This window comes from Equus asinus, chromosome 22 (assembly GCF_041296235.1).
Source record: "Equus asinus isolate D_3611 breed Donkey chromosome 22, EquAss-T2T_v2, whole genome shotgun sequence".
Classification (NCBI taxonomy): Eukaryota; Metazoa; Chordata; class Mammalia; order Perissodactyla; family Equidae; genus Equus; species Equus asinus.
This window is the reverse complement of record NC_091811.1, coordinates 11,403,169-11,428,231: the sequence shown is the minus strand read 5'-3', so window position 1 is coordinate 11,428,231 and position 25,063 is coordinate 11,403,169. Positions and strand designations below refer to the sequence as shown.

The 25,063-nt window shown below is 47.7% G+C and overlaps 1 protein-coding gene across 42 annotated transcripts in view; it reads right to left on the bottom strand.

Moving 5' to 3' along the window:
- The window catches only part of MICAL3 (microtubule associated monooxygenase, calponin and LIM domain containing 3), a 188,502-nt gene that overhangs the window by 141,728 nt on the left and 21,711 nt on the right, over positions 1 to 25,063 (bottom strand). The window contains exons 2-3 of one of the 42 annotated variants that reach the window (XM_070495263.1): positions 13,374 to 13,504; positions 10,811 to 10,894 (exon numbers count right to left, since the gene is read on the bottom strand). The exons of 37 other annotated variants lie outside the window; for them this stretch is intronic. The gene's annotated coding sequence lies outside the window, so the exon portion shown is untranslated. Of the gene's footprint in view, positions 1 to 3,104; positions 3,129 to 10,810; positions 10,895 to 13,373; positions 13,505 to 25,063 lie in introns of those variants that run through there. 4 more of the 42 variants (XM_070495266.1, XM_070495262.1, XM_070495264.1 and 1 more) reach the window with 4 other exon arrangements.

Below are 25,063 nucleotides of genomic sequence, written 5' to 3'. Positions count from 1 at the left end.
TGAGAAGCCCCCTACTCTAGGGTCCCGAGACTGAACTTTATGAATAAATCAATGCAACCTGCAGCCATGGCTCTGCTCCCACCTCTTTCGATCTTGTCCGACAGCATGAACTGGAGGAGACAAAAGAGCAAGAGCACTGTGTCTGCTTTTTGGGGCCTGTCCCATAGAGAAAACAACCTGTCTGAGTCTTATGCCATGACATCATCAACCACCAATCAACACAGAGAAGCTGCAGCAGGTTTCCTCCCATGAAACCAACCAGTGCAACTGTCAGAGGCAATGCAGGTGTGAGGGAGGGTTTTCTTTCACGCTATTTTTGTGTTAAACTATAGAAGAAAATGAGAAGCAGGGGGAAAAACACGTTTCTATGGAGAAAATATAGAAACTCAAATATTCCCTACGTGTAAGTCACAGACCACCCAGGCCCCTATATCCGTGCCCCACCGTTTTCCACCTTCCCCTCCTGCCAAGACGCACAGTGGAAGGCTTTGTTCTGTGAGGCACTGAATGGGAATCTTCCCAATCCTCTCTGCCAGCGAAATCGTTTTAGGAAAGTTGTTTTTGTTACCTGACCATGCATGTGTGAGTGTTTTCAAACAGGCTTCCGAAGCAGTGAAGCACTTGAGGAAGAAAAGGAAGATACCTTGGTTATCCAGACATCAGTTACACCTCTACCCAGAAACAAAACCGTGTTCGCTTGTGCATCAGAGCTGGAGGTTCTTGAGACTTGGTTATTTTCAGTCCATTTTCCTCCCACAAAACACTGACCATCTTATGAATGAAGCTGTTTAGCCAAGGTTAGAATATGCCAGGAGAGAGGGGGTGGCGGTGTGGAGGGCACAGGGCTCCAGGAGAGCAGGGGTGAAGGAGAAAACTCACAGAGCAAACATTGTTTACAGCTGCAGAGCCAGGCCAGCATGGCCCCTCGCCTGTTTGAGTGCATTATCACAGTAAGTCCCGGACAATACAGCCGGAGGCAGCAAGAGCAGGGCCACCCGCCTCCACTTTGCCAACAGCACGAGGGCAGCATTCCATGCAAGTTCGCCCCAGCAACAGCGCGGGCCAGCTGTCCTGCGAACCCACCAGCCAGACTGCTGGGCACAGCCAGTCAGCAAGGAAGACAAGAACTTGCCTCTGACTACAGGCCCAAGTGACCGGGTCTCCAGAGGTGGGCACCACCCCAGTTCACAGACAGCTACAGGAGAAACTGCGTTTACGTGAAAATAGGGTACAACTGAACATGTTGAGAGACGTATAGGCTGCTAGGTCCTCCAACAGCCATCTGAGGATGGGGCACCCCATACTAGTGGGAGGTGGAACAGTTGCCGAGAAATCACTGTACTATTTCCTTCTGATGATATCACTCTGAGCTCTTAAAACTTACTGTAATTGATAAATATACTATAAAATGCCATTAAATATGAAGGTGTTGCTCATAAGGAGTGCGCCTTTAGTTTTTTTTTTAACAGTATGACTAGATGTAAAATTAACATTAAGATTAAGCCAATAAGCATATGATCTAATATTAACTTCAGACTTAATCTATTCCTTTAGGTCCATCTTCCCTGGCTCCGCTTGGCCTGCGGTGGAGCGAGAAGACTGCCAGCTGACAGCCTGAGGGCATCCGAGGGCCTGTGTTCCCTGACTCACCTGCGGAGGCATATGAAAACCTAAACTGAGAGGACCCCTTGGGTTCCGGCCCACAGCGAGGCTCACCCTGGCCAGCTCACCCTGCAGCTCGCAGTGCCACCATCTGCTGTGGCCCCTCTGAGTGCCTCCCACACACACTGGATCCTGCGGGCAGGACCATCACCCGTTACAGGAAAATGAAGAGCCACAACAAGGGCACCAACTAGGAAGATCCTCAGTCACTTGCACTCCCGCGCTTCCCCAAATCAAACAACAGCCAGAGTCCCGTGACAAACCGCCTTCTTCTACCAGAGAAGCCACTCTTTGAGACTCAGATGTCAGGGTGCTGTGGACACCATTGCCTAGGGAGAGAGGGGCTCTGTGAGAGCGGCAGGCCTCCCTCTCCACACAAGACAGCCAGCAGCATCACCATGCCCCAACTCCACTGTGTGCTGCCCACCCACCCAAGAATGCCTTTCCAGCCAGCCCCAGAACAACCAGGGGACACACATCCAAAACACCCGGCTATGTGGGAAAGTTTTTCTTCTCTGGAACATACAGTAAAATCCTCTATTTTGGGGTGATGTTTATTTCTTCCTTTGAACGAAGGTTGATTTATTTTCTCCTCTTTGTTCCAAAAACACACGTACTTGGAGCTCAGTTATCACAGGAGGACCATATCTGACCTGAGAGAGCAGTAAGCAGGTTCTTACAAGCTGCCTCTTTTTAGGCTCCAGTCCTTCTTGGCCTCTTCTCCAGGAAGCCGCCTCCCTCTGCTCTCCAGCAGACTGCTCTGCTAAGCACAGGATCCCGACCCAAAGCGGCAAGGGAGGGTCGTGAGGGTCCTGATAGTGCCTCTCCACACTTCAGACTTCAAAGAGTAGGGACCAAGGAGCTCGTAGTAAAAGTGGGAGGGACGAAATTTTTTAAGTCACAAAGAAAGTAGGAGTGTGACTTCAGAAGAGAAATACTATACATAAATTGTTTGTTGTCCATCTAAGATCCGAGCAAAGCTGCTGTGCCACATGGCTGGATTGGCACAGCTTCTCCTCTCTGTTCTCACAGACCAGCCCTCAGCTCCTGCAGACACTGATCCACAGCCTGCATCCCTGCAGGCAAGGCTGACCCAGCCAGGACAGCCCCCACCCTGAAGAGACAGGGCTGCCCGCCAGCAGAACCAACACCCCAAAGAGAGGGGCAGGCTTCTCCTTTACAAAGCAGGGAACTCAAAGGAAAGAGACCCTTTAAGGAAAGAGGAAAACACTCCAATATCTCCCTCCCGCTAAACTCCAAGATATGGCCCTCCTCTCATTAAACCTCCATTTATACACATGCAGTTGTTACAGAATTGTCAACATGAACTGAAAAGTGAATTCTGTTAATTCTGTTTTTCCATTGACTTGTCACTATAAAATTATAAGTATGGGAAGAAATCTCAATCCCCCGAAGAGTTAAAAGTTTTTAACGTGACTTACAACAAGGTTCAGAAAGAGCAGATGAAGGGCTGGCCCCGTGGCCAAGTCGTTAAGTTTGCCCTCTCCGCTTTGGCAGCCCAGGGTTTTGCCGGTTTGGATCTTGGGCAAGGACATGGCACTGCTCATCAACCCAGGCCGAGGCGGCGTCCCACATGGCAGAGCCAGAAGGACCTACAACTCAAATATACAACTATGTACTGGGGGTCTCCGGGGAGAAGCAGCAGGAAAAAAAAAAGAAATAGCAGGTGAAACAGATGCAATGTAGAAAACAAGGCACATCGTCTACTTTATTGTAAATCACAGTAAAGGAAATGATGGTCCAGCTGGTGAACTTAATGATTTTCATCTTCAAAGAACTTGAAATACACTTGTGAATTCATTCACACATACCATGCCTTCTGGCAGACAGCATGCATTCAACAGCAAAAAGTAGGACACAATTTGTCGTTGTCGATCTAGGACATCAACTCTAAGGTCTCCAGGTTTCAAGCCTCTGCTCTGACAAGAAAATGCACAATAGCTTAACAGGCCCCAAGACGCTGGTACCACCCCATCTCCCCTCCCATCACCCGGCACTGAAGAAATCATTTTGCAGTCTGGCAAGTCCCCTCTCGCCATCCCTGTCCAGCTCCAGCGTGGGAATAAACACCAACAGCAGTCGTGACTCCCCCCACACCTGCACCAATTCTCGGCAAGCAGCTCCCTAAAACAGGAGGAAGTGCAAGAGCTCGGGGGAGGACGTTTCCACTGTGTTGTCACAATCTTGCTGACTTTCTCACCGTATTCTGAGAGCGCCCAGGACAGTTATTTAGGTCAGATTCCACCTTTTTGTAGTTTGTTTTGTGCCTGTGTTTGCAGCAGCATGAATACTGGCAAGGGGTGGGACGGGCACAGTGTGCCATTGTCAGCCTCCCTCTGTCAAGCTCCTGCTCTTCCCAAGTCCTCACACCTCAGCCAAATAGCTGTGTTCCCGGGAAAACATGATACATGAGACAGGCACCTCGTTCCTCAGAAGCTTATGCCCCATCCTGGAAACCATGAAACAATACAAGGGAGGTAGATGTAACATGACTCTTAAAAGTTGTCTCTATTTTATCCCTTTTATGAAATAGAAGATATCTCAAAGGTTAAGAAGAATCCAATTAAAGTGACTTAAAAAACTCTAGCTATCGCTGAGTCCATGAATGCATTCAGAGCACCTATGTGCCAGATGTTTGTCACAGACTTTGCCTACAGTACCTCATTTTATCTTCGGACTAATATCATAAGTATAATGTTACCCCCATTTTAGAGATCAGGCAATTAAATTAATGTTCAGAGAGGACAATCAACTCCCCCAAAGTCACGCACAGTAAGGGATGGAGCTGGGAGAATTTATCTCCTGAGGGTTTGGCTGGTTCCAGTGCCTACGCTCCTTCCACAGATGTTGCCCCACTTGGTGGGTTCAAATTTATTGTGTCCTCTTTTTCTTTTTCTTGCCCCTTTAGTAGTAAATTTTTATAAGCATGCATGTCATATCTCTCGTACAATTCTCTATATGCTCTGACAAATTTTTTAGTAAACAGTGATTCCAGTCAATCTACAGATATTGAGTAGGGCCTGCTCTGTGCCAAGGTTGCATCAGGTACTGCAAAGAGATCCAAAAAAAAGATGAATTTGGAAAGGAGAGGAAGAGAAGTGAAACAGTTTACTAATAACAAAAGGTGGTAAATAAGTACAACCTCAAACCCACTTAGCCAACGCTCCTCTGTGCACACAAACCCCCTGAGGGCTGGGGCAAAGCAGAGCCCCACTCAGTGAGTATGAGGCCTGAGATGCTATATTTCTAACCCACTTGAGAGCAGTGCCCATGCCGCTGATCAACAAGGAGCTGAAGTATTTCAAAGGTATCCCTGGGCTGGGGTGGTCTAGATAAGGTAAAGCACATCAGAAACACAGCCTGCAGAGAACTGAGCAGAACTGGAGAAGTCTGGGGCAGAGTGTTGTGAAGAAAGAAAACAGTATTTTAGATGGAGGGGGAAAAACTTAGGCAAACGAGGAGCACGAACACACAGGTCATTCAGGGTATAGCTGTCTATTTAAAAAAAGATAAAAAAAGATAAAAATACTCCTCAAGTGTATCACGACGTGATTGCCAGGAAATATGAGACTTCATTCTCTTTGAAAAGCCTTGAGTTTCTTATTGACTGGCCTGAGAATAAGTTCGAGGTAGGGAATAACTTTAGTTTGTTGATCTAAAAATGGGTAACATCCATGATAAACATCTTGGAGAAGGCAGCCCCAACTATGCAGCTACTTAGTGATACTCAGAGGTTTAAAGCCATGAACTTTGGTGCATACCCAGACACTAACCAAAGAATGTTTCATGGACATTTTTAAATACCTACCACCCCATAATGAACAGGAAAGGCAATCCCACTGTCAGCTCCACCCTGTGTTGGCTTCCAACACAGTTCTCCCAGGAGAAGGGCCAATAATACAGTGGTCTCTCCAGTTGGGCCATCTGGTGATGTGGCCCGGCTTCCTGGCTGGGTCACTTCCTCCACTGTCTCAGACAAAGTGGCACTGCCCTTTCCCAGTAAGTCCTCAGCAACAGAAATGAATACCCAGACGCAAGGAAAGGTGGCCTTGAGGACCCCGCAGCATGGACATATGGTGTCTCTGAAAGGCAGGTGACATGGCAGGGAGCACTGTGCTCAGAATCAGGGACAGGGATCTGAACGAGGGCTCTGTCATTAATAAGCTACCTAACCTTTCTAAATCCATTTTCACATTGAGAAAACGGAAATTACAGTCCGAGCTCTATCTGCATTACTGCTGTGGATCAAATTTGGCAATGCGTGTGAAAAGGCTTCATAAGCTGTAAAGTACTGTGAAAACACGATCCCTTACCCCTAAAGGGTCTGAGAAATAAAAAGGCCCTTCCTGATACTCTCCCTTTTGTGTCAGTGCTCCACTATACGGATCTAGTGTTCACTACCGCCTTCACGAAAGGAAAAACTCAGAGCACAAGGAAGAAACCACTGACATGCTCAAGGTCAAACACCAAATGCACAACTTTTGAGGAATGAAATGACTATGGAAGGTTGCCAAAAAGTCAAACATTTTTCTGTTATAGGATAATACGAGAGCAATCTACTAATTTGCCTCTAGAGAATCAATATTTTAACATTTCCTAAAGGTGCTCTGCAAGAGTCAAATCACTTAGAACTCCTTTGGTGTGGTCTGACATGCAGAGACCCAAGGGGAGCTGCCTGGAAGGACAGGAACAAGATTCCAGCACTAATGCCATGGCCCACCGGACCACACAACCTCGGACACAACACTTGCCTGGGCAGGATCCAGATTCCTCTCTGTAACCAGGCAGGACTGGACTAGCCAAGCAATTCAACTTTTTGTTAGTAGCTGGGTACACTGCTCTGACTGAAACAGGGATGGGCAGCCCCAGCCTCCCCAGTGTCCCTCACCTCTCTCCAGACCCTGTCAACAATCCTGTGTTTTCATTTCCTTGGGGCTCCACCAAGGAAATGCCGGCATCCAGATTACAAACCTCTGGAGGGAGGGCCTAGCGCTGACATGCAAAGGCAGCACACGCCTCCTCCTCAAATCTCCTACCATACTCCACTCGCTGGCCTTTTAGAATTTGTACAATTCTGGAGTTGAGGAGGCAGAACTAAGCCAACCTGGGTATCTTCTGGGGAGAGGGAAGAAGGTGTGGGAACAGAAAGAGGGAAAAACCAAACATAAAAAAGAGGCTCCACAGCAATCAATCACACACTGCAAAAAACTCGAAGCTTCCATGACTTGTCGTTAGGGTGAGGGCTGTGGAGGGAGGTCTACGCGCAGGCTGGTGCCGCACCAGGGGCTGAGGAGCGTGACCCCGGGAGAGCACCTGACACCACAGGATGCACCTGCCCAGCACGGCACTGTTGCCTGTGTGTGAAGTTCCAGAAAGACCTCGGTTTAACTCCAACTCTGTCCATTCCCCATCCACGTGACCTGGGTGGGGGGTGGGGAGTGGGGGGGCGTTTCTTAACCTATCTCAGTTTCCTTTTCTGGCAAAAAGAAGATAACACCAAAGAAGAAGAAGAAAACATCTGTTTCAGGGGAAGGCTGTAACATGGCTCCTACAGTGCCCGGCACACAGCAGACACTCAATAAAGGCTAGAGACGATGAGAACGATGACGAGGACTCTGCTTCTGTCCGTAATGTCAGTACATTGACGGCAACCTCAAGTTCAAATCCTTCATTCAACAGGTCTCATGAACATGAGATGAACGTGTTCACTCTATGCCCCACTAGTGCAGTGTTCTTAGTGGACAGCAGACTCCTGACATCTTCCCTCCTCTTTGCTCCGAAGTGAAAGGAGGGCATCTATCTCCAGGCACCTGCATCTGATCTGAAGGCAGACAGCCAACCTTCTCAAAATCCACAGGGCTTGAGCCAGACTCCAGGGGAAAAAAAACAAGCAACTGACCAGCTACAATAAATTGAACACAGAACCTCTCTGAAACCAACACTAAGGACAGCTCACAGCAAGAACTGACATTATCACTGATTTCCTGACCTTCACCCTCCCCTACCTCAAAACAACTCTGGGGGCAGCAGGGCGCAAAGCAACTCCATGCAGGCCAGAAGTACCCTTCTCTGGGCAGAAGGGAAGTGATTGACAGGCAAAGCCAAATCCCAGATATGGGGGAACTCCTGAACCCCCCAGGTCTCCGATAAGGCACTACATCTTAGCTGCCCCATTATGATGCTGGGGGAGGTGGGAAATGGGGAGCAGGGATCAATATCTTAATATCCAACAAATAAGAAATCTCTCATTCTAGTGTTTGAGAAAAAGAAGTCATTTAAGGAACATTCTAGGAGAGAAGTGTGATATTTATATAAAATCTGAGGTTACAAAGATGTAATATAGGAAACTGATTGTGAAAGAAGGTGGGAAATTACCCCTCGCTATAACACAAGCTCCACGAGGGTAAGGACTTCCATCTGTCTGGCTCACTATTATCATCTCCCAGAACCTCGCCTAGAACACAGTGGGCACTCAACACTTGTTGAATGAACCACAGAGGGAGAAGCAGAAATCTGATGTGATTAAGGGCACAGGCTTTGACTCAAACAGAACTGGATTCAAAGCCTGGTCTTGCTACTCACTAGCTGTGTACCTTTAACCAAGTCACTCAACCTCTCTGATACTCACTACCCACATCATAGGATTCTTGTTAAGGATTAAATGACAGTTCATTTAGCCACCAAGAATGCCTAGCACACAGTAAGCTCTCAATGAATGGTAGCTATGAGCTATATCTTCACCTCTCTCCTGTCCTACTCCTCAAAATCCCCTAGTTTGGAGTATAAAAGAGAGGCAGGCACTGTAAAGAACTGAAGAATCAGACTGGGAGTGGTATTGCAGCCCTGTTCCATCCTAACCCTAAGCCAACCTAAGCCACAGTGTGCCTGCCCTGCTCCACACCCTCTCTGCCCCTTGTTCTAGCAAAGCCCATGCCCACCCGCCCCTCTCCACAGAGAACCTCCCCATCCTCCTGCTCAGCACAGGATCCAGCGTCAGAACACAGAGGAGCAGCAGCAGCTGACCCACCCGGGGCAGCAGGGGAAGCAGACTGCACCTAAGAAGGCTCCCAGCTGAGCACCAAGTACCATCAGGAGCCCAGACAGTCATCTGCATTCACTTGCTCATTTCCACCTACCACCATCCCATAATAGACTCATTCATTCTTACCAATTAACACTTCCTCAAGCCACTGCTGGGAGCAACATTTTCTAAGATGAACTCTACATTTCTCTTGACAGCTCCATTTGCTATGCATCTCAACATGTCAGTGACAATTTCCTGGACAACTTCCAGCCAAAGGAGGGAGGTGGAAATAGATTTCATGCCTGAAAAGGCCCAAGCAGACACCACACAGTTGCTGAGGACTCGAACTGGAAAGGACCTGAGAGATCTCTAACTCACTCACTGCACTGATTATAGGATCCGGGTTTCCTAAGGACTTTGGGTCCAGAGAATTTAAGAACTTCAGATTTTTAGTCATAAACCAAAATCTTGGACCATTAAGCAGTGTTTGTGAACGTGTTTGCAAAAGGGGAGAAAATGAGCAGGACTCTTGAGAGTGTGTCCTCCATAATTCCTGATCTCTTAGGTGCAGCTGCAGAGAGAGGACATAAACACACACGCCAGTTTCTCTCACTTGAGTCTGCACTGGCTCAACCACCAGGTTCAGAGGTGCTGCGTGCACCTAGCTCCCACTCCTCCGGGGCCCTGAGACGGGGAGCTAAGCAATGAAGCTGAAAGGGTCGCACATCAGGATTACAACTTCTAAACAAGACAGCATTCAGAGAGGGGTAGGGAGAAAGAGCCAGAGACATCAAAACAGCAACCTCTCAGTACGCCCAGGCCTGCACTGCCACTGTTGTTGACTGAGATGGCACCACGAAATAGACTCCCTCACCCACGGGGCTTCCTAGGGACTCCTGCAATAGCCTATCACTTGGCTCAAAGGAGAGAGGCAAGGACAGTCAGTCAGTACCTGGAGAAAGAATCACTGTGTGTATGTGTTCAGCTCCTCTCAATGTCCACGGGGACAGGGCAGGAAGCAGACTCGCATGAAGCAGAAAGTATTTCTTAGACACAATAACTATAGCAAAGAAGTCAGACACACTTACAAACTATAACAAAGACTTCTTCCTTAGTAAGAGAACCCAATTTTATTAGGGCCTGCAATGTACTCAGTTACAAAACCACATTTCCCAGCTTTCCTTGAAGCTAGCTACGACAACATGTTCTAAGTGCTGGCCAATAAGACATAAGCAGAAGTGTGTGAGCCTTCCGGAAAGACTCCTTTAAAGGAGTTGTCTCACATGGGCAAGAATTTTTTGCCTTTCTCTCAATTTCCTCCTTTTTTGTTTTCCCTGGAAACAGAAATACATGATGGCTGGAACTCCAACAGCCATATTTGACGATGAGGTAACCTAAAGGATAGAAATCATGTGCCAGGGTAGTGGATTAAGTCAACTTAAATTCTCACCTGTCAATCCATGGAGCGGACCACACGCTGCAGCTAACAGCACCAGAACTTCTATTTTTCTAAATAGAAGGAGCCAAAGTCCTGATGTCTCTGCGGCTGGTCATACTGGCTCTGGGTTTCCCAACTCTAGCCTTCTTTTACATAAAGGAGAAAATCTTCTTTCATGTTTAACAAAATTTTGAAATTTCCAACTGAGATTGATCCTAATTGATGCACTAACCTTAACAGAAGACTTTATTTACTAAGGGCAGCTCTGAAGGAGATAAAATGGTCACAGTCTCAAATGGAGACAGGACAGACTCCACCACGGCAGCCTATCGACTGATGCCTGCTGACAGAACAGCTTTGGCTGGAGTTTCCTAAGTAGAAGCCCCGCCACTAATGAAAGAGTGGAGCTTTTCTGAGGGAGTTAAGAGGAAGGAAGACTCATCCATAAGGATCCACATAGTGCACATTACCCATAACTGAAATCTCAGGATTTTACCCTTTCAGTGGGCCCTGGATGTATTGACTTTCCTCACCAATTAAAAGAATCCCATCACAACCAATCGCCAGCACTTTCAGGGCAGCCTAGCTTCTACTAGGACCTCCTGCGGACAAGCCCGACCCAAACAAAGCTCAGCAAACCTCTAAACCTTGGTTCACTAACTCACCAACCAAGGCGCACCTTCCAAGGGTTCCTTTAGGTCCTCAGGCCATGGTGCTAACTGTGCTCTGGTTCCTCAAAATGCGTAAGCCTAGAAGTCAGAGAGAATGTTGAATGAGCACTCTCTGTAGTGATGACGATGGTGACAAATGGCTGGAGGCAGTGATGGAAGGAAGGAAAGAGAGGGGGGCTCCAGTGTGGCTCAGGTGTCCTCTTCGCCTGCTAGCTGGCACAGGTGCGCTGCTCTACCTCAAAAGCCAAAGATGATCCTCGAGAGGTTGAGTTGAACTGTCTGTGGTAGCGTGGACCCCAGCACTGCCACACTGTAGCTGGCAGGGCAGCACTGGCCACAGGAAGGGCACTGAGGTGGCGGGGGCCCTGACCCAGGGCCTGTTTTATACGAAGGGATGGTGCTAACTGCAGCTGGCACCACGGGCGATTTACGATGACTGCCTACAGTTGGGAGAAGGGGGCAGAACTGTTTTTGCTAGTTAAGTATTAGGTAGGTTCAGAAAATAAATTCCTCCCCTGGTAGGGATGGAATCCTTCTAGGACAGAAAAACAAAAATAAAAGGGGAAAAAAACCTGGAATGGGTACAGAAGAAAAAAAAAAAAGATTAACTGGATGTAAGACAGACCTTATAAGGAAAGGTTAAACGAACTGGACTCATTTGGCATGAAGATGAAAAAATTCACGATGCCTTCCCTGCCTTCAAGATTAGCAGTATTCCCGTGCCTAGAAGTATCGTTCGTATACAAAAAAGCAGTTAATATTTGTTGATTGCCTGATTAACAAAAGGAAATTGATGATTCTCTCTTAGCCTCATGGAAAAAGATGGAGAGAAGATGTGCAGTGAGAGCAGAATAGCTCAGGTAAGTCGGCCTCACCTGCAGGGTGGGGATAGTCTGTGCCGGAACCCCAGCCCCTCCCAGCATGCTCAGTTCCCTCCTCATTCCCACGAAGTTATTCCTGTCTCCTTCAGTACCGCCCCCACTACACTGCTATTTCATTATTTGCTCCTCACTAGGTAGTGAGTTGGATGGGAGGCACTAATTCATGTCTTACTCCCATGTGTGTGCTTGTGGCCCCCGGGACCTGGTTCCCCGAACAGAACAGACACAGAAGAAATGAAGGAAGCTAACGTTCACTGTTTGTTCTCTGTGTGCCAGGCGTGGAGGCAGAAGAGTGAGCACAACAAACCAGCCCTGTCCTTGCGGAGCCTTCATTCTAGCAGGGAGACAGACAGGCCAGCGAACCCGAACCTACTGGAAAGAGAGCTAAGCTGTGGAGGAGAACCAGTGCGGAAGAGCAGAGGCAGCGCTGGGCGGGTTGGGAGGAGGTGGCGTGTCAGGCAGGACATCTGGGAAGCCTGTGTGGGCAGGGAAAGCACAGCAAGGAACCGAAGGAGCAGCCATGGGGTCACGTGGGGGAAACCGTGGATGCAAGGCAACAGCATATGCAAAATGGGAGGCTGGGTCAGCGACATCGAGGACACTTGGCCCGTGCGGGACCTTGTGGGCCAATGTGAGGTCTTCAGGGAACCAGTGAAGGGGTCTGAACAAGGAAGAATGACGAGACTGCAAGCCAGGCTCTACCAGGACCACTTTGGATGCTGCGTTGACAATACATCTAGGGGCACAAAGGTGGGAGCAGGGAAACCAGTTTGGAGGTTACTGTGAGCATCCAGGAGATAGACGGCAGTGGCTTGGCCTAGAGAAGTACCAGTGTAGGCTGGGGTGAGATTCTGGATCAAAACAGGAAAGTGGAGTTGACAGGATTTGCTAATGGATAAAATATGAGGTGTGAGAATAAAAGGATAATCCCAAAATTTTTGGCCCAAGGAACTGAAAAGATAAATGAAGAACAAACTAACAAAAGAACAAACACACAAACTCCCTTCCTGTTGGGCCCTACTAGAGGCAGAAAAACAGAGGAAACAATCCCAAGGCCACTCTCATCGTGCAGGAGCCTCAGCCCCTGCGGAGGGTAGTCCCCCCACAGAGGTTGTCGCCCACACTCACGGTCTGACTGCAAAGGCAGCCAGCCTCCAGCCCCACCCTCTCACCCCCAACTTTGCTCCTACACTGTCAGCCCCACGGTCCTTCCCTGGGTGGATGGGCACATGGTCTCACGCCCACGGACTCTGCTCCTGGAGCTCCTTATCAATCCTGAACAGGCCCACAGCAGCTCAACGGAGCTCCTGATAAAGCAGAAACACACATTCTTAGCACATACACCAACTGCTACAGTTTTCTCCCAACAATTTGTGCTACTTGAGGAGGCAAGAGTATCTCCAAAATGGCAGGAGGTAGCTCAGACTTGGGGGCAGAAGTGGGAGAAGAGGAGATAAGAGAAAGCAAGAGAGGCGGGAGGGTCTGCACCCCAAACCCACTCTTGGGCCACACCTGCAATCAGCATTCTAGCACAGCTCTTGTTCAAAGGAAGCCCCCCAGCCCCGGCCACACCTGCTGCCCCCCTCCACCACATCACCCACCTAGAGCTCCTCCTCTCCTTTACCACCTCAGCTTCCAAACAGCCAAAGGGCACTTTGCATTACAGTAAGACTCACCTTTAAAAACACACTGTTGGGAGGGCTGGCCCAGTGGCTCAGTGGTGAAGTTTGAGCACTCCACGTCAGTGGCCCAGGGTTCACAGGTTTGGATCCTGGGTGCAGACCTACACACTGCTCATCAAGCCATGCTGTGGTGGCATTCCAGGTAAAACAGAGGAAGATTGGCAGAGATGTTAGCTCAGGGACAATCTTCCTCACCAAAAAAAATTTTACAAAAACCAAAACATGCTGTGTGGGGTTTCTTTTCCCAGCCAAATCCATACAACCTATGTCCTCAACATTTAGCCAAAGACAAACAATAAGAACTATGGAAAAAAGAACTCAAAATGGGACAAAGGTAGGTAAGTGCTTCTTACTGATTGTTTTCTGGGCCAATGACTATAAGAGAATGGTAAGTCTGTCAATCAAGAGTTTGCTGACTGCTTACAATGTGACCAGTGTATGAGGACCGCTGAAAGAGGCACGCAGAAAAGACACCTCCCACCCTCAGGACGCGGAGAGCCCAATCAAGGAAAATGCCAATGTGGGCACTACAGCAAACAAGCAAACATTTCCTAAACCATATGGGCAGGCTATCAGGGTAGGATAGTTAGGGTTTGGGTAAGCAGAGAAGAAAGGACCCTTTGGGTACAGAGAAGGCATAGACGAGGCTGGAGGCAGGACTTAGCAGAGCATGTGCATGAGACTGGGAGGAGGGTGAAGAGTGGGGCTGGGCAGGAGAGCTCACTGGGGACACGGGCAGGAGAAGCCCAGCCTTCAAAGCAGAATGGCCCAGCCGCAGACAGAAGGGTGGTATCAAGGAAGATGGAACAACAGCCAGGCAATGGCCAGGAGGCCTGGGCAATCACTTGGACATGAGATGAAGGGAAATCAAATCAGAACTGTGGCATGGGGAAGTGGAATTGCAAAAGGGCAGGTCATTTAACAAACACTGAGCATCAATTATGGCAGGTGCAGTTTTAGGTGCTGGGGATAAGCAATCTCCAAAGACATTTTGAAGAAAGAAATAACAAAGTAGATTGGATACAAAGGGTATACAAATCAAATACTGACTTTATTTATTATTACCAGCTTTATTTACTTATTATATTTATTTATTTTATTACCTGTTCAAGGGCAGGAAGGCTGGCAAATACCTCTATACTCCAATCAATGGCTTAACTTTATCTACAACTTTCCAGACACAGAATATTTAAAGGAAGGCTCTGTTAGTGACAGCTATGCATGAGACAAAACCACAGCCATCTCCATTTCTTCATGGCAATTATTTTGCTCCCCTATGTTTTACATAAATATGGGGGGAAAGATCTGAAAATTCCTAACTATCCTCCAAGCAGTAAGGCGAGACAGCTGTTAACATGCAAAGGGCTCCTTCCCCGACTCCTTACACTGCCATGGCCAAGCACCATCTGTGAAGTGGGCTGGGACTGGAAGAGTACTTCTGATACCCCTTGGCACTGAGGAAGCCTCTTCACTCACCTGAGCCCCCTCTGACACTCACAGTGCCCCATACGCCTCAGGAGTGACCACAAACTTGGCAAGTCAAGCTCCACTGAAGTCACAGCCACATTCACTGAGGGAGCCACAAAAGTCTCCTGCCATCTCCCATCCTAACCCACACTCCAATAAAATGCCACAGACTGAGCATCAGCCTTTCAAGGCAAGATGCTCCTGGCTTCAGACAAGTTGCCTCTTCACCCACTGGACAACCAGGTCAAACACGCACAAGGGCCTAGGGACATATTTTAAGGACATGGTCCCCACCCTTACCGCATTTATAATACATGGCAAAATCTGAATCCCTCACAGATTTTTAATTGCAATGGCAATAACAACCAAGGTCCTAACAGAGGGACTTCCTCCTAGTCCTTCCCCAAGGCAGATGGAGGTCTGTCTGCTTTCTGACCCCAATCTACAACACTTTATAAACGAAGTATTAAAAACGGTATTACTACTGGAGGCAGAATTCTGCGTTCAAGGAGAATGAAGAAAGGAAGCAGTCATTACCCAAAAACCAGCCTCTCTCCCCAGCTCCAGTGTGAAATCCAGGAAACGTAAAGCTGGAGGGAGACCGCCTTGCTGCCGTCATCACGTGACTGTTCTTCCGCACCAGCCCTCCCTCCCATCACATCTTTCTGATAGCATTTTTCCTGGCACAGTTGAGGCCAAATATACATAGCCCAGTCTTTCAGCTATTTACAAAGTAACTGCTACCTAAAGATGTTCTTCCTTGTAGGACACCACTGAATGCCAGAGGCCCCCACACAGAGTCCTTATCTTTGTCGGATCATCTGCCCACAAGGCTAATGTGGGTATCCAGGTTTTGTTCACACCCCTGGACACGACGCCCGTCCACACACATCACTAGCCACAATGGGAGGGGGTGGGGGGGTCAAAGGGATTAGCTCCACAGGACTTTGACTCTACATGAGATTAAAGTCTTAAAACCAAACTCACGCACCTCTCCCAGGCGCCACCGATCTCAACACTGTCATCGTCTACACTGGACTCCTACAGACAGCAAGGTTCTGTGGTAGGAAACAGTCCACAAATAAACTGTTCCTTTAAAGATGGGCAGCAATTTAAAAGCAGCTGGTTTCTGGTAGGAACCAGTCCTCAGAAAGCAACTCTCACTTCATCTACAAAGGGCAAGGTCCAAAGATTTGAGTTTTGTTTTTTTTTTTTTTAAAAAGGAAAGAACTGCTCCACATAGATAAATCCAAGACTCAGATACAACTGTTGCTTCAAGAACAAGGGTGGGGGTTTTTAGGAAAAGCAGCTGGAAGACACTGGCCTTGGCACTGCTGGTCTAGGTCTGTGACAAGGGGAGGGAAACATTCCAGAACAAGAACGCTGGAGCTAGAGGGGCACAAAGCAGACGCTAGGCTCACGCCGGGCCTCAGCGCCCCTCCACCCAGGACAGAGCCGCAGGGCTGAGCCGCCCGCCCAGGAAGGGCCTCCGCCCAGTGCCCACTGCAGCAGGAGGTCCTGACAGGCAGGAGGTCCTGACAGGCAGGCGCCGTGTGGCTGAAGGAACCTCGGCATTCTCCTCTCTCCTCTCCCTCCCTCCCCCTTGCTATTTAAAAAGGAAGGGAAATATTTCTGTGCCTAACAAAGATGTGATTGCAAGAGTCCTTCTATGTCAAAAACAATGACTGACTTTTTAAAGGATTTCAGTAATACCTGGAATCTCTAAAAGATCCTAAAATTGGCACATGAGTATAATTTCAGTGCTTAAGAGAAGCACTGACGGCACAGCACCTCCACACAGTGATCAGAGGCAGCTTCTTACCACACATCAGGGAGGTTTCACTCTCCGGTCTTCGGCCTTAAATAAAGCACCTACTCCACACCGAGTCCCACAATGACAGTGATGACTATGCCATTACTAACACAGCAGCTACAACTTACTCATCACGCATCACCATGCACCAGGCACTGTTTAAAAGCCATCTACCTACCTATCTATCCTTCCTCATATACTTCTAATAATGGTGAGGTAGGTAAAATTATCAGCCTGATTTTATAGATAAGAAAAAGGAGACCCAGAGAGGTTAAGTAACTCATCCAAAGTCACACAGTAAGTGATACAGCTGGCACTTGATCCCAGGCCTGGAATCACTAAACAGCCTCTGTATTTATAGCTGCTATCATCTTAATCCTGAAACAACCCTATGAGTCATCACTATTATGTGGAAATTACAGGGAGGGGGAAAAAAGAATGAAAGGTTAGAAAATTTGTCCAGTTAGTGAGCTACACAGCCAGGAGTCAAATCAGGTTCCTGACCTCCACATTTTGTACTTTTTCACTTCACCACACTCCAGGGTGGTTTGATCAACTGACATGGGACCTCTGCACAGATGGTTGTTCTTGGGACCAAAAGAGGTGACACTAGGTCCCAAGGGCACACAGGGAGAGAAGAATTAAAAAACAAGAACTAGACGGAAAGGTCTGAAGGCTACCACCCTGCCCGGAGGAGTCTGCCATCTGTTGCCAACCTCATGGCTCATCAGGAAGTTCATCCTGTCACATCTTGCTCAAAACCCAGAACTGTTTATTACCCCTTCATCATGTCTCTCGTGTGACTTCAAATCCCTCTGGCTCTACCTACCCAATCCCGCCTCCCACTTTCCCTGAGATATCCTGCCCCATTTAGCACCCCATCCCCAACCCCGTCCCCATCCCTGTCCCCACTGCCAGGAGCACATCCTTCTCACTCAGGCTTTGGTTCACGCCATTCCCTGCCCTCAATTCTTTCTCCCTCCTCTGCCTAGCCATATTTCAGACCCCAGCGAAGACTGTCTCCTTCACGAAGCCCCCTCATCGCCTCTAGTCTTTCCTGACCTCCGCCTCTGAGTTCCTTCGCAGTTCCAAACAACTCCATACTTATTCATACCCAAGCAGTATTGTCTGCTACTGTTTCTGCCTCCCCAACGGAAAATTCCTTAGGGGAAGAACCAGCTGGATCCTCAGGACGTGCAGAACCAGAAGGCTTCCAAGCGGAGGCTTAGAGTCAGACTGAGACTGAGTCCTGGTCCCACACACTCAGATGTCCAATTCCTAGTTAACTCACCTGCAAAATGGAGGGAAAGCAGCAACTACTTTAGCGGGTATTTCTAAGGAGTGAATGAGAGAAGGCATTTCTAAAGCACTTTCCACAACGCCCGACACAAATGCTCAAGGAACGATTATTTAAACGATTGTCCACCTGCCCACATCCTAGCCTCATGCTTGCTGAAAAAGTGCAGTTGGAGCTCGACAAGTAGTTACAATTAACTGATGGGAAATTATTGGAAGTTAGAGATTATTTGTAAAGATTAGACAAAGGAAGAAAAGCAAGAGGGAGCTCAAGAAAGTAAAATACCGGAGTGGAACAGGGAAAATTGGATCTAAGGACTAAATCCAATTTGTAAATACTTCCTGGGCGTGACTATGTGTAAACACTCCAGGGACACAAAGGGCAGGTAAGACAAAGGTCTCAGCTCATGGAGCTTACAATCTAGCTACGCAGTCAAGATAACACATAGAAAACTAGAAATACAAACAAGTACATAAATGCCAAATGAGTGGCACAGCTAGCAGTTCCTAGTTTTTCCTGGCATGATGACTCCTTTTTACCATCAACCATTTTTTTTGACTGTTATGTGATAGAGGCTGTTCCTTACAACCTGTTGATTAAAAAAAATGCCTAACAATAAAAAAGCTACAATGATTTCAACATTTTCTAATAAATTTGTACTCTGTTGATCATGACAGCATCTACATACACCGCAAAAGAAGCAGGACATGTATGCTCGAGATGTCATTAACTCAAGCTGTAAGGTTTGATGACTCAACTCGATGGATTCACAAGCCTGGCCAGTGGGCAGTACACACACACACATACACACACACTCACTGCCCACAGCATGGCAGGCATCACTGGCATAGACTCCTACTGACAAAAGGAGTTCAAAAGAGAGGTAAAGATTAGATGACAAACTTCTAAGCGATTCAATTCAATAAATATTTAACTAATTTAATTACAATAAACATTCAACTATTATAATGAAAAGCAATGCTTATAAAAATAGGTAAATAGATCCAGGAAAGTTTCATAGAAGAATAGGTAGATTTGAGGAGATCCTGAAGGATGGTAAGATGAAGACGGGCAGAGAGAAGGGGAAAGGAAGGAACAGGAGAGAATTAGCATGAGCAAAGGAGGAATATAGAAGCAAACCACAGTACTGAAGCTGGCCTTTGTGGGAATGCTGGGGGAAAAGTGAGGATAGGATAGGGACCTTGGCACAAAGTTTAGCCCCGCAATACTGAAGGGACGTAGCTTCTGAAAAAGATGAACCGTCCAGATGCCAGGAGCCACTGGCAAGAGCACAGGCTCCAGAGTTCTACAGAGGCAGACTTGGGCCTGGGATCCACCACTTACTGCAACCTCGGTCAGTCACGGCTTCCCAGGTCTACATTTTCCTCCCCGAAAAACAGAGACCTAACACTATTTACCTCAGAGGGAGGCAAGGATTTTGAGGTGAGGCCCAAATAAGTAACCACTGAGAAGTGCCCAGGACAGCGTCCAGCACAGAGCAGATGACTTGACAATCACCAAAACGACTCACACCCACAAGGCAGTCTTAAAGGAAGACTGCTCCAGCTCTAGTTCAGCGGGCCTCCAGTAGATCTGGCCACCAAACAGTTTTAAACCAAAGTTTATGAAAAGAATACCGAAGCAGCTCCAGAGGTATTAGGTACACTTTGATTAGCATGGGAGACAAAAAAAACAAAACTGCCTAGTGATCCGAAACTATGAATTCAACATTGTGGTTAAATTTGTATTTTATTAATCACAAATAAAAAGGTCTCATGGATAAATTAACTATTGCAGAAAGTGATCAATTTTAAAAGCTTTATAAACAAAATTCTCTCCTCTACAAAAAAAATTACTCAAATTCAACCATTTTATTAACATCATGTTTTAATTTTCTTCAGAACACTTTTTAACAGTCCATGGAACACAGTTTGGGAAGCACTGCCTCAAAGTGGGGTAGGATGATGAAACAGAGGATAAGATAAATAGGAACAAGGAAGACACAACAAATAAAACATTTTTCTACATTTGTGTGAATCCTGCTAAATTACATGGCTTGGAAAGACAGCTGAACATGGTATCTCTTCCCACCACCCCCAAATGAAGGACTATGAAAGCACCTACTGTGTGCCAGGAACATTACAGGCTTAGGGATAAGGACTTCTTGCGGGGGAGGAGGGACACCGGAAGAGGCAGTGAGGAGAAAATTAGCAAATTCTACTTCTGAATTTGGATCTTAAAAAACATAGGTACAACATTACTGTTGAAATATGATGCTTTTCAAGAATTGAAAAGTAAAGCTTACAAACAAACAAGACAGTCTGCCACCGTAATAAAATGGCGCCAGCCGACTGCAGAGGCTTCTTTACCTGCCTCCAAAGGGAGATCGGACCAGTGGGGACCGGCTGGAGAATGGAGACCCTCACAGTGTGGGCTCCACGGCTGGCTGACCGCTCTCTCAAGGATGGACTGAAGGACAGATTAAGAACTTGGCATCCACTCCCACCTCGTACTCAACAACATGAGTGGAGCTAATGGAGGAGAACCCGCCCCCTTTCTTCTTGCCAGGCTGAGAAAGTGGACGTCAAGGCAGCTAAAAATGCCGTGCAGGACTGAAGGCAGGCAGAGGCAAGAGACGCCCAGAGGAACCGAAGACTGTGTGTCAGAGCGCTCCTCTCACCAAGGACAGTCGCCGAGACAGCCGCGTTCAGCTCCAGCCTGTGTGCTGAGCCAGGACGGGCTAGAAAGATGGTCCAGTTACTTTCGTATGTTAGCCCCTGCAGCTCAAGCAGCAGAAGGCAAACTCAGGGCAGAGAAGGGAACCAAAGGAAAGTCTGATTAATAATTACACTGAGTTTACAGAGCGCCTCTTCTCTGACAAGCTCGAAGTGTTTTGGAGACATTACTTCACCAGGCCCTTCAGATTCTTTAGTTAAACATTTTCACAGGCAAGTCATAGACAGCATCCAGTACATGGGAGAGCTGAGATACTGAGTCCACTCCAAAAGACTGGGATAAGCACACGCACCTATAGCAGTCGGCGCGAGGGCAGGCAGAGGAGAGACCAACAGCACTCCTCCGAGCTGCTCTGGCTAGTACCACGGGCTGCTCCACAAGAACGATTCTGAGAGTTAGGAAAAAGTGAGTGTCCCAAAATAAGTGTCTAGAATTCCACAGAACAGAATAATAGTCCTGCCTCACCCTCCTCACAGTACAGCACAGATCAGGAGCCCAACTTGCCTTAAATCATTTCTAAGACAAGCCAAAAAAGGAATAAAGGAGAGAGAGAAGATGGGAGGAAGAAGGGAGGAAGAAAAGGGGGGAAAAAAAGCACATGTATTCTGCCTAGATCAAAGAGGTTTCCATTTTTATCTCAAGAGAGGGACACTGAGTGGTTCTGTAAGGTCTGCCTACTGCAAATCAACCAAAGCAGTATAATCTACAGGATAAATTGCTAGTCATTTTATGTTTCTTTCCTGTCCCTTGGAAAAAAAGTACATAAACTTCTACAAGAACATGCAATCATTTAGCATTTACTATGAGTCTACTAAACCAGGCATCGTGTTGGGTCTGAGCAGAGAATGTGAACAAAACGCTACGTCTCCTTTGCCCCAGAAATGTAAATACAGTGGTGGACACAACCATCGGTATAAAAATGTCAAAACATAAACAGACAAGTAAGTTCATACTTTGGTATTGGGAAAAGGTCTGTGGGGAAAAAGAATAGCAGAAGGTAATAAAAACTAACAGAAGGTCATGTCCATCGCTGCAGTGGTCAGGAAAGACCCTGGTATGCAGTGGTATCTTGCCTGAGACTGGAAGGACGGTGCCAGTGAAGGCAGGAGCTTTCTCTAGGGGCAGAAGGAAGCACGCGTGTGCAGGCCGGCAGGTGAGAACAGCCTTGGGCCTTCCAGGAACCACGGCCAGTGGGCTTAGAGTTCACCGGGCGAGGCAGAAGACGACGGCAGGACAGGCGAGGCCATACTGTGCAAAGCCAGGCTAGGCATCTTAAGGAATCTGGATTTAAGGACTTTGCTTTTTCCTATGTGCTTCACGGCACCCGGCCCAAAGCCTTGCTCACAGGAGACACTGAAAAAACACATGCTAATTCAGCAAATCAAATATAAACCAGGGACCACTTAACGAGCAACGCAGTGACTTAAAATCTTGACCCTCAGGAATTTTATAATCTGGTTTATAGAAAAAATAAACCAGACCACCCCTCCACCCCAAATGACAAACGCTCTTGAGATAGTAAGAAAGATATCCTGAGGCAGTATCTGATTAACTACCAAATGAAATGGTCAAGTCTCATACAGTTCACTGGAAGTGAGAATGATTTTAGGCTATGGTGGTGACAACAGGTTTCCCAGAGAGGGTGGGACTCCCAGTGGAAACCGAAGTCTGGTGAGAATTTAGCTTAGCCACCTGGGGAGGATGCTGCAGGACGAAGAACGTGTAAACACAAGTGCAGAAGTAGAAATAAGCAAGGTCTGTTTGGGAGAAATAACCACACAGGACAGCCGGGCCCACCCTAAAACGCAGAGCAGTCCACCCCAGAGGGAGCTCCATGCCGGCTCACCCCCACCTCAGGGCCTTGCTAGGAGATGAGGAAGATTCCCAGGCCAGGGCCTGGGCTGGCCTCCTGCTTGGCACTCCCTGGGGGAGCAGGAGAAGGTAAGTGAGTGAGATATCTGCCCCAAGAAGAGAAGGAGAGGCTGAGAGCTGTGCATCTCATTCCCTGGGATAAAAAATTAAAAGCCAAGATGGAGGGTGAGAAGGGGAAAAAAATCCAAGTTGTTGTAGTACTATGCAACTGAAATTCCATGCATAAGCCAGGAGATTCAAAGGTCACAGTTCCCACAGCAACTGTAACCCGACCCGTCAGTGTATGCAGTCTTTGGCACTTCCAGACCCAAAGCAACCAACCGTGCTCAGCACTCAGCAGCCCACACGCCGCCCCATGGCCCAGCCCCTGTAGCGCCAGGCAGTCCGCCTGCGCTGGGCCCAGGCTCACCTGGCCGCTGCATCAGGCTGCACTGGACCCTAGGCCTTTCTCTGCAGTCCCCAATTCTTTCAGGCAGGGCTTCACCCTGACTCCATGCCTACTTAACTGCTGGTCTCTAATCTTAACTCTTCTGTGGGCTGAGTTACCTTAACAGGATGAGAAGTGTGTGCATATGGCAGGGAGGGGCTGCTGCCACCCTCCTATCTTACAGCCTGCAGCATCCCAACACTAGCAAAGCCTCACTATAGGAGAAACAGGGCAGGGCAGAGGGAGGAGAGCAAGGGGTGGCAAAAGAGTGCTGGCTTCAAAAGACACCATGAAAAAAGTGGAAAGACTCCACAGAATGGGTGACTTCTGCAAGTCATCTATCTGATAAGGGACTTGCTTCTAGAGAATATGTAACTGAGAACACGCCCTTCCTAAGAAAGGCCAGTACACAGACAAGGTCACCCAGACCCTGCACGCATCCTGCAGAGCCTGTACTGTGACAGTGGAGTGGGGGCAGAGCCGCCCTCATACCCTCATCCCCGACCCCGGGGTAGGCATCTTTCTGCCTGTGGAAGAAGACCAATAGGCACCTGGTTTAGAAACAGGTGAGCATGGGCCTTTTTAAAAGACAAGCCCCCTGGGGTCCTCCTCCTCACTGTTCAATCATCACAACAGAAAAGACTCAGCCAGACAAAGGTTTCTGTCCTGGAGCTCTTACCTCCCTCAGGCCCAGGGCTCATGTGAGTAGCTGAAATTATAGGCTCAGGGCAATACTCTGGCTGCCAAGGTGATCAGAGACACGAAAGCAAGGCGGTAGTCAAAAGAAGGCCCAGCTCCTGGGCTGTGCAACCAGGACTTGCTCTACACTGAGCAGCTGTCGGACCTCAGCGGCATGATAAAACCACCCTGCACGACTGTTGTGAGAATTACATCAGGCAATACAAGAGCCTGCACCACAGGCCTAATGCAGAGGAGGTGCTTGATAAAGGGGAATTACTAGTGTTGCTATTTCTTTTCACACTTCATGTTTTAGCAAAAATACTGCTACCCAACCCGATTACCCACTTCATTTATAAGAGCAGGGTTCAAATTACTGTTTTGGTTGGTCCACAGCAGCAACAACAACAGCAGCTAACACTGACTGTGTGCTCAGCATGGAGTGAGCACTATTTTGTATGCTGTTCTTTGAACATCACACAAGGTTTCATTGACTCCTCACAATAATCTCATGAGATAGGTATTATTATCCACATTTTACAGGTGAAGAAACAGAAATTGAGGAAGGTACTCAAGGTCACATAGTTCTAGGCTGAAGATGGAACTGAAGCAGGCACTCTGCCTTTAGAGGCCCCCACGTAACCATATCACATCCACCTTCAAGTTATCTGTCCCCACCAAGAATACAGCAGGCAAAGAGGCCAAGGCTTCCTAGGGTCCAAAAACATTCCAAGAGTGACTTCTCTGAAAGAACTGTCAAGTCTGGGGTTGGCCCCATGATCACGAAACATATGGAGAGGTTCTGAGTTCTGCAGAAGCGAACCATCAGAACAATCCAAGATGCCATTGTCCCTCACTTTCATCCATTCCAGGCAACTTCATTCAAAGTGGGAACACAGGACCATGCCTCATTTCAAGATTATACTCGCTAAAAAGCTGCCCAAGCATTGTGATGCCTCAAGGGTAACCCTCAGTGAACAAGCCTGGGAAGTTTAAATTGTCTTGTACCCTACTGGATTCACTATTTCATAAATTGTCACAACCCTCTTGCATTTGAAAAGACAGAACTTCTCATCTCCACTTTTTCTTACCGAAGTTTCCTCTCCCTCTTACATTTCTGTTCCACACACCCCAGCCCCCAGCTACATGATTAATACTTGTTCAGATTACGTGCAAAGAAAAAAACACATTCATGTACCCCAACTTAGAAATGGAAACGCCTGATGAAGAGACCAAAAACGGATACAGAACAAATGAGGCTCTGAAACACATTTGCAAATAATCCCAAGTATGTCCCCCAAAAGAGACACCTGCATTCCCAAATACGAGTGGGCACCTGATGCTGGAGAAGAAACAGCCCCTGTTGTGCACGTCCTGAGCTTGCTCCTCAGTGA